The 15,916-nt window shown below is 34.5% G+C and overlaps 1 pseudogene across 1 annotated transcript; it reads left to right on the top strand.

The window, feature by feature from the left end:
• The first annotated feature begins 6,904 nt into the window (after positions 1 to 6,904).
• On the top strand, positions 6,905 to 9,185 carry LOC145121465 (protein NRT1/ PTR FAMILY 5.10-like; annotated as a pseudogene). The gene is made up of 4 exons (XR_013714593.1): positions 6,905 to 7,160; positions 7,231 to 7,448; positions 7,633 to 8,165; positions 8,253 to 9,185. The product of XR_013714593.1 is annotated as a protein NRT1/ PTR FAMILY 5.10-like (transcript).
• The last annotated feature ends 6,731 nt before the right edge of the window (positions 9,186 to 15,916 follow it).

The following is a 15,916-nucleotide window of genomic DNA, read 5'->3' as shown; positions in this document are numbered from 1 at the left end:
ATATATATATATATATATATATATATATATATATATATATATAGTACAAATGAAATTAAAATTACTTATTAGGAAAAATGAAAAAAATGAGAATAGAAGGTGAAACTCTTGATGAGATAAATTTGTGATATGAAACCAATGTTAAAGTAACCTAGAATGATATATATATATATATATATATATATATATATATATATATATATATATATATATATATATATATATATATATATAGATAAGAGAATAAGAGAATAAGTGTACTGTAGTATTGATATATTGCTTGAATAAGAGTCTTGACAAAGTACATTATTATAATGAGAAATATATTAAAAAGAGGTTTATCGTTTGTGAGGTGTATATGATATCTACAAATGATGAAAGAAAACTAAGTGTACTTTATGGTCTATATTAGAAGTATTATAGCTTGTTGAGTGGAGTTACATAGAAATATGTTCATCCATTGGATATTTGGGGACAAAATGTTTAAATGGGAAAATATAGGGATTATAGAATATAAGGTAACTTGTTTATATTAACATGAATCTTATTGATCATGTAACGTTGTGGATAGAACATGTGAAAGAAGAGGTTTGGTTATGATGGTATGAGGTGGTTGATAAAAATGGTACATGGGTTAAAGTATGTTGTTGTTCTTGATTATACACATAATAAGAAGGATTATTGAGGATTTACGAATTATTGATGAGGTGCACTATAGAGTCTACTTGAAAAAATATTTAAGAAAAAAGTACAAGTTTTAACTCCCAATTAATTTATAGTAAAGTTTGCAAAATTTGAACTGTCCCAAAAAAACTTAAACATTTTTAAGTTTAAATAAAAGAGGTTGTTAACAATAAACGTATCAAAAACACTTGTTCAGTCTTACAACACAAGTTGTGCTCTTCTCAAAATCCAGCCTAAAGTCTTCTACTTCATGAATTTATCTTCAACCTGAGCATATTTCAAAATAGGTTAGGCAATGGATTTCCCTAGTGAGAATACTTAAGGTGTATTCATTTTTTTAGTAAGAAGATAGCACTCTAGCTTTACTCAAATCAGCGTCTAAAAACCAGTTTTGTTTAAAATCATTTTCCAAAAGGTATAAGGGTTTCATAAGCCAATTCTTATCAAAAACTGATTCAAACATATTGGGATTTCATAACCCGAAACAAAGTTTAACAAGACTATTTCAATCATTTAGGATTTAATGAATCAAATAAAATTAAGCAAAATATTTCAAATAAGTTGGGATTTAATGACCCATATCAAATTAAGAAAAACATTTCAAATAACCTATTATTTAACGATCTAAATCGATTTTTCAAAACAACTAACCATATTGAAGTAACATTTGTTAGTTTGTCAAAAATCTAAGATCAACTTAGTATAAAAATAGGATAAGAAAATAAAAGCATTAATGTTATGAAACATGAAACAATCCCAAAACCCAAGTTTAAAGTAGAGAGGTTGTGAACAATAAACATATCAAAAACACTTGTTCAATCTTACAACACAAGTTGTGCTCTTCTCAAAATCCAGGCTAAAGTCTTTTACTTCATCACTTTATCTTCAACCTGAGCATATGTCAAAATAGGTTAGGTAATGGATTTACCTAGTGAGAATACTTAAGGTGGATTCATTTTTTGGTAAGAAGATAGCAATCTAGTTTACTCAAATCAGCTTCCAAAAACCATTTTTGTTTAAAATTATTTTCCAAAAGGTATAAGGGTTCTATAAACCAATTCTTATCAAAAAATTGTTTCAAACATATTGGGATTTCATAACCCAAAACAAAGTTTAACAAGACTATTTAAATAATTTGGGATTTAATGACTTAATAAAATTAATCAAAACATTTCAAGTAAGTTGGGATTTAATGACCCATATCAAATTAAGCAAAACATTTCAAATAAGCTAGGATTTAATGACCTATATCGATTTTTCAAAACAACCAACCACATTAAAGTAACATTTGTTAGTTAGTCAAAAATCAAAGATCAACTCAGTACAAAAATAGGATAAGAAAATAAAAGTATTAATGTTATGTAACATGCAACTATCCCAAAACCCAAGTTTCTCTTAAGAAGTTCAATCTCACAAATTTGATAGTTAGGATTTGAATATGAAGGAGTGTATTCAAAACATACATTCTACGGTTATGAAGGAGCGTATTCCAAACACAACTAATGGGGAGGAGGTAAGAAGGAGCGTATTCCAAACAAATATTTCCCAAGTCCACATCATTATCTAGGTATTCATGAAGCATCACATGAACACCACAATAGGGGTGGCTATCCCATTTGTGCATAGTAAGAACTATCAAGAAATCGCTCAATGTCATCATACACCATAATGGCCAAATCTAGTATGGATATAATGGCGGACTCACACGGGAACTCATCCTATAATGTATGCACATGTTAAATTCCCCAAATCATAAAGCATCATTTAATCATAAAACATAATTTCAACATAAAATATCAATTCATCATAAAACATCATTTCATCATAAAACTATCGTATCGTAATAAAATGTCATTTTTCTTTTAAATAAAAACATTTTCAAACAACATATCAATAATTCTTTGTTAGTCATTTTATCAAATTCCCAAATAAAGGAAAACCGTTTTTAATTTCCAAAATCTTTCTCTTATCAAATTCCCAAATAGAATTTATAGAAAGCATGTAGGATGTAAAAGCACATAAGGATCACCAAAACAACTTATAGCATATTTGCAAATCATATCACATGAAATCTTTTTAAAGTAAAGTTCATAGTTTGGGACATATGCTCCCGGTAAACCCGCCTTAGTACAATGCTTGCAATACCACACTCTTTATACACTTTACCAAGTTTGTGCTTCCAACTCAACATGTAATATCATCATCATTAGGTTGTCAAAAACTAATATACCCTTCTCTAGGTCAACTCATCATACTAAGTTCCCAATGCACCTTAAGTGTCCTATTATTAATTATAGAAGCCAAAGAAAAGGAAAGGAAAGGATTAAACTCAAGACACACAAAAATTACAAGTGTGTCATGCTTCATAATGAGACATGTTGTGATTTTCGCCCAATAGATCATGTTTTTTGGTTTATTTTCTTATTTCACCATTTTTCTTATATAAGACCTCAAATCTGAATCAAATGACTCAATAGCTTAAAACGCATGTTAAAACACTACAATTGAACATAAGAAAGAATCACCATATGGTTCGTATCCTTAGAATAGACATCAATCACAAAATCATCTCATAAACTTCACATATAAGCTTAATGAGAGTAAGGAACTTAAATTTGCACCAAATCGCTATGTGTGAAGATGGAATGCAGCCAAATGAACTAATATCATTATAGAAGCTTAAAGAATATTAAAATCATGAAGTCATGGAAGATTAGAACTCAATCCTCAATTAAGATTGACCTCAAATCTTCACATGAACTCCAAAGAAGATTAACTTTACCAAAAACTCAATCAACATCATTACAGACATGGATTACTAACAATACCTCAAAGTTGCTGATTAAACATCAAGAGAAACACAAAACAACTTCCTAATACATCATGATTCATGGATTTTGGCTAGAACCCTTAGGACTAGAAAACCTAAATTATGATCAGAAATTAATTAACTCAAATCAGAGTATGATTTCAATTGAAATGATGAGTAATGAACTAAATACATTAGATGGACATAAAACACCATGAATCCTCAAGTTAAATCATGAAATTCGGATTCCACCATTGATGGTTAAGAAAACCCATCTAAAGATTCCAAATTTCCAAATCTCACAAATATTAGCTAATTAGAGCTTGGAGATGAATCTAGGAATGAAATCACAACATTAAAATTATTAGAACATTATAAATGGAACATTACATTCATATTTGTACAAACACACAAACGCTAACACGAATTTGAAAGAGGGTGGAAGAAGAAACTACCTCTAGATGCTAAATTAATAGAGAATTTGACCACGACTTCAAGCATCAATTTCCATTTATTTGGAGATGGAAACTACCATGGAGGAGAGTGATCTTGGTTGATTACATGAATGAGAAGAGTAGAGAAGAGGATGTCCTCAAATAACATAACTTTGGTCATTTATGCAACTATACTCCCTCCTTGCTAGAATTCTTTCAATAAAGATCCCAAACTAGGTAAAAACTTGTAATAACTAATATGGTCTTTCCCCATAATAAAATATACAAACTTAGTCCTAAGCATTAAATTGGTCAACTTTGTAGTCAAACACAAGTTTCACCAACTTGTCACATTTGATCCTCATCACTAAAAGAATTCTTTCTAAACCAAAATTCTACTTTATTTATATATCATCTAGTATCAAGATTATAATGATTCATTTTTATCATTTTTTGTCTTTTTAATTTATTTTTTATTTTGTTTTAACTTATTTATTATTTATATTATTTTTTTAACCTGATATATTTAGAGAAGTGGTATTTTGTTTCCAGCTATCAGATATTTGCTAGTTTATAAATTCATACATATAATATTGAAGATGAATGCAAGTGGTAGCTTAATCTGTGACAAAATGAGCAAACAATGGCATTGCTAAATGAAAGCAGATAACAACTTGGTTCAAGCTACTTGAGAATGTTGATAAACGATTATGAAATTATATGTGAATTGTGTGTACATAATATGAGATAAAGTATATGAAATGAAGAGGGGTTCATCTTGAATATAAATTGTAAAACTGATATATTCATAAAGTAAATACCAAATTAAAAAATATATTACTAGTGAAGTATGTAACCTTATGAAACTTATATTGGGATGAGATGTTGCTCACTAAGCTATTTAGCTTATAGTTGTGTGTGATTTATGTTTACACGTAACAAGATAATGTACAAACGATAGAGATTGTACGAAAGATGTTTATAACTTTATATAGTCCATGTGGTTTATTCCATAATGTATATTAGTTTTCATTTACAATATGAATTAGTTAGCCTTGATGTTATGAAAGTACATCGTTGCTGATTTGTTTTTTTTTTATGAACCATGATCTTTTATTGATTTGAAGTAAAAAAGAAAAGTTGTGGAGTGTACTTTTCTGTTAGAATTGGGGTGTCACAAATAATTTTTTAATGAACCATGAAGATTTATTACTTTGAAATAAAAAAGAAAAGTTGTGGAGTGTACGTTTCTATTAGAATCGGGGAGTTCAAATTAAAAAAAAAGACAAAATTACAAAAATGGTCCTTCTGGTTTACCAAAAGTCACAAAGTCAGTCTCCGCTAATTTTTTTTTGATGCAAATGGTCCTTGTGGTTTGCAAAACTTGCACAGATGGCCCTTTTTACTAACTCCGTTAGTATTCAGCCGTTAGGGTAAGGGCATTTTTGAGACCTCCACCAATTAAATGGCCAAAGCCTTAACCAGTTGAGCTGCATGTATATTTGGTTTATATTTTCCAAATACTAATTTATATAATAAGTAGAACGTTAAAACATAAGCAATAAATAAATTACAAAACATATTTTTTTACATATTTTTTTTAATAAAACAAAATGTGTTTTCGTATTATAAAAAAAATTACAAACAATTTGAATGCATTTTTATGTATTTATTTTACATAAAAATGTATTTTTTGTCTTTCGTAATTTTTTTTTCGTAAAAAATATATATTTTATATCTTTAAAAAATACGTTTTCGTAAATATATATTTTTTTATGTCTCTAAAAAATACGTTTTCGTATATAAAAACGTATTTCGTAAAATATATTTTTTTATATCTTTGAAAAATACGTTTTTGTATAACAAATACGTTTTCGTAAAATATATTTTTTTATGTCTTTGAAATAATAATAATTAACACTATTCATGACATAAAAAAATGTATAAATTCTTTGGATCGATAGTTCTAAAACCGGTGTTAATTATTATTATTATTATTTTACGAAATATATATATTTTACGAAATACATTTTTTTTATCCTTCGTAAAATATTTTTTTATATCTTTAAAAAATACGTTTTCGTATAACAAATACATTTGCGTGAAATATATTTTTTTATGTTTTTGAAATAATAATAATTAACATTACTCATGACATAAAAAAAATGTATAAATTCTTTTGGATCGATAGCTCTAAAACCGGTGTTAATTATTATTATTATTTCAAACACATAAAAAAAAATATTTTACAAAAATGTATTTGTTATACAAAGACGTATTTTTTAAAGACAAAAAAATACGTTTTTATGTAAAATAAATACATAAAAATGCATACAAATTGTTTGTAATTTTTTTTATAATACGAAAATACATTATGTTTTATTAAAAAAAATATGTAAAAAAATATGTTTTGTAATTTATTTATTGCTTATGTTTTAACGTTCTACTTATTATATAAATTAGTATTTGGAAAATATAAACCAAATATACATGTAGCCCAACTGGTTAAGGCTTTGGCCATTTAATAGGTGGAGTTCTCAGGTTCGATCCCTCCCCCCATCCTTCAGCCACATAATTATTTTTTCAAACAAATTTCAAAAATGGTCCATGTGGTTTACCATATATCACGAATTTAGTTTCTTTATACCTGAAAAGACGAAAATGCCCTTACCCTAACGGCTGAATACTAACGGAGTTAGTAAAAAGGGCCATTTGTGCAAGTTTTGCAAACCACAAGGACCATTTGCATAAAAAAAATTAGCAGGGACTGACTTTGTAACTTTTGGTAAACCACATGGACCATTTTTGTAATTTTGTCTTAAAAAAAATTGGACTTATTAAAAATAATACATAACCATATATATGGGGCCATTTATATAATTTTCTCCTTAAAAACAAAAAAAAAATTAAACATAAAAAAATTAAAAAAAAAAATAAATAACTATCATCGTTTATAAGGGGACAAGGTTTTAAAAACATAAAGACGCAATTTTGTAAGAAGACTAAACACCCTCTTAACAGTCATCTTTTAGACACTGAGTAACAAATAACCAACGCATTAAGTGGAAAAGACTCCACCTACGTTGATATGGATGACAACGGCACCGACACCCACTCCACCGGAGTCGAGTCTCCGCTACTCATCAACTTCGTTGACGGCGTTGTCGACTATAGAGGACATCCAGTTCTCAGATCAAAATCCGGTTGCTGGCGATCGGCATATTTTATCATTGGTAATGCTTAGCCTCTCAAAAACATTTCCAAAAACAGTAAAAAAAATCCAAGCTCTTAATGTTCATGCAGGCGTTGAAGTGGCAGAGAGATTTGCGTACTATGGCGTCAGTTCAAATTTAATCACATACTTGACCGGTCCCTTGGGGCAATCGACGGCCACCGCAGCCGAGAATGTCAACACGTGGACTGGAACGGCGAGGCTTCTTCCTCTTCTTGGCGCTTTCATTGCTGATGCTTTTCTGGGTCGATACCTAATGATTATAATTGCTTCTCTGCTTTATGTTCTGGTTTTCATCTCTTCCTCATTAATTTGAATCATTTTTTACTTTTCCAAGAATTTCCGTACGTACCTACACAATTGTGTTAAACTACATCAGCAATTATTTCTACATTCAACAATTCGGAATAAATCATTAACTGGTTGCTCTGTTGATATCATTTTGATAATTAATGTCTGATCACAATTGACAGGCGCTTGGGTTTCTGGCTCTTTCCACTTTTATTCCTTCAAACTGTGAAACCGCCAATGGCAGATCATCATGTTCTTCTCAACTCCAAGTCGTCATGTTCTTCATTTCACTGTATCTTGTGGCAATTGCCCAAGGTGGCCACAAGCCCTGTGTTCAAGCTTTCGGGGCAGACCAGTTTGATGCAGATGATCCAGTAGAACGTAAAGCCAAGAGCTCATTCTTCAACTGGTGGTATTTTGGAATGTGTGCTGGCCCTACAGTCGGAATCTTTGTTCTTAGCTACATTCAAGATAACCTTAGTTGGGCTCTTGGATTTGGGATTCCTTGCATAATCATGGCTTTTGCCCTCATCGTATTCTTGATTGGAACCATAAATTACCGATTTGCAGCAAAAACCGAGGAGAAAAGTGCTTTTTTCAGAATTGGCCACGTGTTTGTTAAAGCAGCTAGGAATTGGAAAAGTGCACCTTCAATAATGTCTTCAGATGAGGAAGCTTTTGGAATCTTTGATCATCAACGTTCTAAACAATTCAGGTAACAGTACATTAACATTTAACACGTTATTCTTGAATTCCTCGTGTTTTTTTGGGTTTAAATTATCTTTTATTTTTTATTTTTCAGATTTCTCGACAGAGCTTTGTTTAAGGGATCGAATGAAGATGGAACTGTTTGTAATATTGACGAAGTGGAAGAAGCAAAGGCAATTCTTAGACTAGTTCCAATATGGGTTAGTTGTTTAGGGTATGCAATTGTACTAGCTCAAACTTCAACATTATTTACAAAACAAGGAACCACCATGGACAGGTCAATCGGGTCAAATTTCAAGATTCCAGCAGCCACGCTACAATCATTCATCGGTCTCTCGGTTATAATTCTAATTCCCATTTATGACATCATCTTGGTTCCTCTTACACGATCCATTACAAGGAAACCATCAGGTATAACCATGCTTCAGAGAATCGGAATCGGAATCCTCATTTCCATTGTTTCAATGGTGGTTGCAGCAGTCGTTGAGACAAAAAGACTCGAAACTGCTCGTGAGTATGGATTATTAGATGATCCAAATGCAACGATTCCAATGAAGATATGGTGGTTATTGCCTCAATACCTATTGGCTGGAGCTGGTGATGTTTTTACCATGGTGGGTATACAGGAATTCTTCTATGACCAAGTGCCAAGTGATCTTAAGAGCATGGGCCTCGCACTTTACCTGAGTATCATAGGGATTGGTAGCTTCTTAAGCAGCTTTCTGATCTCGATTGTTGGGAAAATGACAGGTGGAAATGGTGAAGATGGTTGGATATCTGATAATGTGAATCGAGGGCATATTGATTACTTTTACTATCTTCTTGCGGGAATTAGTGTGGGGGCGTTTATGATGTACATTTATGTCGCAAGATCTTATGTTTATACTCGAGAAAGAGGCTTGTGATGTTGCTGAATTAAGTGCTTTGGGTTTAGATTTGGTTTGAATTGAAGTTGAGGCACGTAGCATGATATATTGTTGTAATGGTTGCATTGACCATTTATTTAATAGAAATAGTTTAAATATAGAACCCTTTAAATAACTATACTTATGGTTTAACTTATGAAAATTTATCTTTTTACCCATGGCATTTAAGGTCGATTGAAGTGAATACAATTTAACAGGAGGATTGTCATATTATTATTTTATATTTTATAAATTCTACCATCATATTAAACTTTCAAAAAATTCTAAAAAACATTTATTTTAAAAAATATATTTATTATTGAAAAGTTCAACGACCATTGAAATACATATTTGTTAGATAACACAGTGTCATCCCATCTATTACTATTAAACTCCATATTTGTTGGATACCACCGTGTCATCTTACTATTGTTGAGAGTAATTCTTTGAATGTCAACTAAACATTACATCTCATTAAATTTTTTTATTTATTGAACTACATATTTGTTGAATACCACCGTATCATCATATTATTATTGAGAGTAATTCTTTGAATGTCAAATAACATTACATCTCATTAAACTTTTTTATTCAACTATGCATTGTGATGTCTAACAACCCTACAAAGTTCTTTAATTTTACCAAAATACTCGTGTTACAATCTGTGACTAACTCATTTTTTAATCTAACATTCGATGGTCAATATTGGTAACAAGGCCGATAAAACTTTAAACTATACTTATAATTTCTATGTAACATCCGGTTTTCCAGGTATATTATTTTCATTATTTAATTTGAGAATCTTGGAGAGACTCGACGAGTTGACGCATCAACTCGTCGAGTAGGGTCGTGACTTGTGACGTGTATTAATGAATGGATTCGACGAGTCTGTGAGCCGACTCGCCGAGTCAGCACTGTTGAGGGAAACCCTAATTTAGCGGGTTTGTGGCCTATATAAAGGCACTTATAGCCTCCCTTTGGCGGCCACACTTCCGTGAGAAACCCTAAACGACCTGGGAGCTCATAGAGTGAGAGAGAGAGAGAGAGAGAGAGAGAGAGAGAGAGAGAGAGAGCTAACTTTGAGATCTTTGGTGCATTTGTGGAAGGGAGAAGAGAGTTTTCAAGCAAGGAGTAAAGGAGGGGCATTGGATCTGCTAATACTCATCCAGGAGCTTCTGTTAAAGGTATCAAGTTCGAACCTTTCCTTCTGATTAAGTAGATGACATTTTTAGGAGATTAGGGCTCCTTTTTGTGTATATTTTGGGACTTGAAAGGTTTGGGGTTCATAAGGAAGCTTGAACTCCAGATATGGATTGTAGGAGACCCTTAACATCTAAAGGTTCAAGCTTTATTCTGATTTGGTGAAGTCCTTGTGAGAAAAACCTTTGTTAAGGCATGATCTTGGCATTTCTTGCCCAAAATGACATGCATGGACGTAAAGTCTATGACTTTACGTGATATTTGAGCCCTGAGAATGTGCATCTGGAGTTTGAGGAAATGTTCTGCCTTAAAATCGTCTGAATGCAAGCTGAGTCTTAATAGACTCGCCGAGTTGATGAGCCGACTCGGCGAGTAGCTTAGGGTTTGTCCCGATGAGTTGAATCGCGCTCTAACTCGTCGAGTTAGGGGTTAACTCGACTAGCTGGACCTTCCTGAGGTTACTGAGAAACGATGGGACTCGATGAGTCGCACGAGTGCACTCGGCGAGTCTCGTCAATTTTGGACTGTTGACTAGAGTTGACTTCTGTTGACTGTAAGGTCTGGTCAAATGAGTAGTAAAAGTCAGGGAGGGGTAAAATGGTCTTTTACCCATTTAAGGGGCTAAGAGTGTAAGAGAGATCAAAGAATAGTGTAATTGAGTGTGAGGGGAGTATTGATTAGAAATATTATCCATGTGATAGGCGGAGGCTAGATCGAGGATTTCGAGCACGATATTTTACTAGCTAGCTTACAAGGTGAGTCTTCTCACTATACTTTACCTTGAGTGGTATTTATGTGTGACCAGAGGGTCTTATGTGCTTACTTGAGTTGTGCTTTATTTGTGTGATATATATTATGATATATTATGTGAGGCTGAGACCGGACCGGAAGGTCCAACGAGCCATGGGACTGGAGGGTCCCAACCAGACCGGACCGGAGGGTCCAACGAACCGTGGGACTGGAGGGTCCCACTGAGACACATAGAGTGGAGGGTCTTACAGTGTTATAGCCTCGAGTGGCTAATATGTTGAATGTGGTATTTTGGGGAACTCACTAAGCTTTGTGCTTTGTGTTATGTGTTATGTGTTTCAGGTAGTTCCGAGGATCGCGGGAAGGCACCGGCATGATTGTACACACTGGCGAGAGATTGTTATATGATTCTGTGATTTGATTTTATATGTGTGGAATTGTCGACATTTGAGATACTTATGATTTTGAGAATATAAAACTGATTTTTATTGTGTTTGAAAATGAAAATTTTGTTTGAAAAATCACATCGTTACAAGCTGGTATCAGAGCCTTGGTTTGAGGGATTCAGATGCACCTTCGGGTATGTCTGGACTCAAACTGAGGATTTGAGAAGAATTTTCAAGAAAAACAATTTTTCTAAAAACAAGTAAGAGTTTCTAAGAGAAAAGTGGAAAAGAGCAGTGTGTACAATCAGCCAGCGCCCGAACGGTGATTTCCCAAAATACCCTTACTTTATGTGTTATGAGATATTTACGAGATAATTATGAGATATTATGCATGCTAGAGAGTAGGCTAGGTATTTCATATCTTAGGACTAGAGTGGCCTGAATTGTGATGCCTTAGCCTAGGAGTTACTGCTACGGTAAGTTGTTTGAGTGCGAGTAGGTAGCAGAGAGGAGCTTATGAGAGGTCTACTAGAGAGTGGCCTGTGTCTGGAGAGGCATAGAGTAATTACAACCTGGAATCCTAGGAGGAGGACTTGGGGTGGGTGTTGATGCGGTGTGGAAGGTAGTATTGGGCCCGTACTACTGGAAGCACCAGATCAGTAAGCAGCCCAAGTAAGAATCCTTAGGATGCTAAGGAGCAAGTAGGGACGAGTGATCGAGTGTGAGTATACTCGAGCGAGTCTCTGATGATTTTATGTTGTGTTTCAGAGACATCATGGTGGGTACGCGCCACAACCCAGAAGGCAGTGGTACTAGTGACGAGGAGATTCGCAGGATGATCCACGAGGAGGTGGCCGCAGCCATTCGAGCAGAGATACCGGAGATGTTTGGGTCTATTAAGACCACCCTGATTAAGACGTTTGATGAGAGATATGATGCTCTTACCGAGGTGGCTGCTGCTGCAGCCACTGTAGCTGTCGCTGCTGCCAGGCCACAGGGAGGTGACTCGTTGTTGTACCGGGAATTCAGCAACACGAAGCCACCAGAGTTTAATGGGACTCAGGATCCGATTGCTGCGATGAGACGGATCTCTGATATCGAGGGATGTTTCTACACTTGTTCCTTTCGGGAACATTTGAGGGTACGGTTCGCGCTGAACCAGCTTCGCTTGGGGGCGAAGGACTGGTGGAAGTTTGTGACAGTCAGTTTCACTCCTGCAGAGCACGCTGTAGTGACATGGGAGAAATTTACCACGATGTTTTGAGAGGAGTATGTTCCCCCGGTGGAGAGGGAACGGTTGGCCCAAGAGTTTTTGTCCCTCAAGCAGAGGACAGAGTCAGTGACAGTGATTACGAGGATGTTCCATGAGAGGACGTTGTTCTGCCCTGAGCACGTGTCTACCGAGCAGGCACGTATGAGCCGATATTTGAGCATATTGAGGAGGGATATCCGCGAGTTCGTGGCGAACTCGACTTATCGGTCATTTGCTGAGCTTCAGGCAAATGCCCGAAAGAGGGAGATTGAGCTGGAGACTCAGGCCAGGGAGGAGGCGGAGTCTCAGGGGAGGGATCAGTGGCCGGCACAGTCTCAGCCGGCAGCCAAGCGGGCGAAGCCCGCTGATTCGAGATCTGAAGGCCAGAAGGGCGGCACTTGTGGGAATTGCGGCAAGAGTCATGAGGGGGTGTGTCGAGCGGGTGTCTGCTACAAGTGTGGAAAAGAGGGGCATATCGCCAGGGATTGCCCCAAGGGATTTGCAGTCTGCTTTCACTACAACCAGACCGGCCATCAGAAGGCCGAGTGTCCCCAGCTGCTTCAGGGATCAGCGCAGGGATCTGCACCTGCTGCTATTCGAGCTACAGAGAGTCGGCCAGCGAAGGCCGAGGCACCGAAGGCTCGCGGGAGAGCCTTTCAGCTGACAGCGGAGGAGGTCCGCGCAGCACCTGATGTCGTGGCCAGTATGTGTTCTTTTACTTATTTTATTCGAGTTATTTTGTGCTTATATTGTGTTATGCATAGGTACTTTTCTTGTGGGTTCTGTACCTGCTGTCACACCCCCGAACCAGACGGCGGAAACGTCCGAGGGCTTGTGTGACTTAAATTGAAATATCATCACAATGAATATACATGAAACATAACATAAACATCACCATGCATTAATACATTACAACCGTCATTGTTCACATCAAGTACATTGTTTACATTACCTAATCCCAAACATAAATTGTCTATCAAATGACATCGCACAAAAGACATTCAGACACACGCTTGATAATTCTTCATTCTAACGGTTACCTGAGAACAAAAGTTATTTTGAAAACGGTCAACATATATAATGCTGGTGAGTTCATAAGCAGGTTTGATATGAAAATGTTTTGTATTGTTTATAAAACCCAGAAAGTCCGATATTTTCTGAAACAGAAATTGTTTACGAAAAAGGTGTGATGATCCATAAGTATACGTGTAAATGATTTCAAGACATGCAAAAGTGAAATGTTTTTCATAATAGTTTCTTGTATTATAGTTGTTGTAAGTAAAAGTGAATAATGTTGTTCTCCCGGAAAACCCGATGTTTTCCGATATAAATAGCATGATAGTTTTGTATTATTGTATCGTCACAGCATATGAACATGATTTCCCAATGATTACTTAGATGGTAATGGATCTCTATGTGACTCGTTATAACCATGCATAATAATGACTAATTCGCCTGTCTTGGCATTCTAGTGAATGCCGGTCTTGAATTAAGATTTTGTCACCCTAGACTGGCCGAGTCTAACTGTAGCGAACAACTTAGGTGTGGGGGAGTCACGCCCATATAGATCCATACACAAACTCTCGCTCTCCCTCCATGAGACTTTGATTATAACTACAGACTACGAACGACACTTATTGGTGTCGCCCGTTATTTCTCACTAATCCAAAAGAAATTGAATAACATTGTTTTACGACCCGATTTATGTTTACTTGAATAAAGGTAAGCCTAACAGACGAAGAGAAGAGGACTACGGAGGCCCACTAACTTTGTATGTTATTATAGGCTGTCGAGTATGCTACGGACACGTTATAGCCCATTAAGCATATTATGAATGTTTAAGGTCTTATTAGCAATACAAGTGGACCATTAAGGCCCAATAGCATGTTAAAGCTGATAAAGGCCCACTAGGTATGTAATTGGGTCACCGGAAGCCCAATAAACATGTGTGATTATATTGGGCCCAATAATCATGATATTGGGCCATAAAGGCCCAATATCACGAATAGAAGATATTTGAGCCCAACCATTGAATCATTTATAATTTATTGATCTTAAGTTCGTAATGTAGCTATTTGTTGTAAGTGAGATGTTTATTCGAAGTGTTAAAATATTTTGACGTTTGATTTATAACGAAGCTTGGTTATATATATATATATATATATATATATATATATATATATATATATATATATATATATATATATATATATATATATATATATATATATATATATATATATATATATATTTTAAAACAATGCGTTATAAACTTAATATTTTTAACCCAATAATTTAATATTCGTCTAATTGGCCCAAAAACATTAAGTTTGACCATTTCAGCCCCTTTATCTATAAAAATGGCACTTTTAGTCCCCTTTTATGAAAATTGACATTTTTGGTCCTTAAACCATTTTTCTTGACGTTTTAGACCCAAACTTTATTTGAAATAATAAATTCAGCCCAAAATTATTGTATTTTCCCTTTCCAGCCCTTAGTTGAAAATTTTTACATTTTTGGCTTAATTTCCGTAAGTTTTACAATTTTGGCCCCAAAGTCGAAAACTTTGCATTTTTAGTCCAATTTTTACATCAAAGTCATTTTCAGCCCTTAAAACAGTTTTATTCACGTTTCAAACTCATAGTTTGTTAACTTTTCCATTTCAGCCCCTCAAATACTTCATTTTTCGCAACTTTGGGCCCAAAACTCGTAAGGCCCAAATTTAAAGCCCATTAAGCTAAAATTTATGTTTTTGACCCCTAGACAAGTGTTATTTTCATAAAAGTTAGATTTCTATGTGAATAATACCATTTTGCCCTTATAAAACCAAAAATATCATATTTTACCCAAACATTGATTATTTTTGCAAAAATGACACTTAAAAGGACTTTGACTTTGTTTTCACTTCTTAAGCCTAAAGATCCTTAGATCTTTGAAGTAAGTTGTTTATTATGTACATTGTTTATGTATTCTTCACACTTTAGCCATAGATTTCAAGATTTAGCAAATAACATCATATTTTCACAACATAAACCAAAGAAATCACATATAACAAGCATACACACATAGATCAACACATATTACTTGTATTCTCCCCCCAAAACAAGTAAAAACCGAAAACCAGGGGGTATGAACTCACCTTGGATTTGTTGGTTCGGTTTTGGAGAAAGAAATGGAAGAGATTGATGTTATTTTCGGCCCTAGTAAGCTTCTTGAGAGGACTTTGGTTTAGATAGCTTCTAAGGAGTAGATCACGAAAATTGCA

Source organism: Lactuca virosa, chromosome 1, assembly GCF_052849685.1.
Source record: "Lactuca virosa cultivar CGN04683 chromosome 1, Lactuca_virosa_CGN04683_v6, whole genome shotgun sequence".
NCBI lineage: Eukaryota > Viridiplantae > Streptophyta > Magnoliopsida > Asterales > Asteraceae > Lactuca > Lactuca virosa.
Note: the sequence above shows the minus strand (reverse complement) of the source record. Positions and strands in the feature narration are given on the sequence as shown.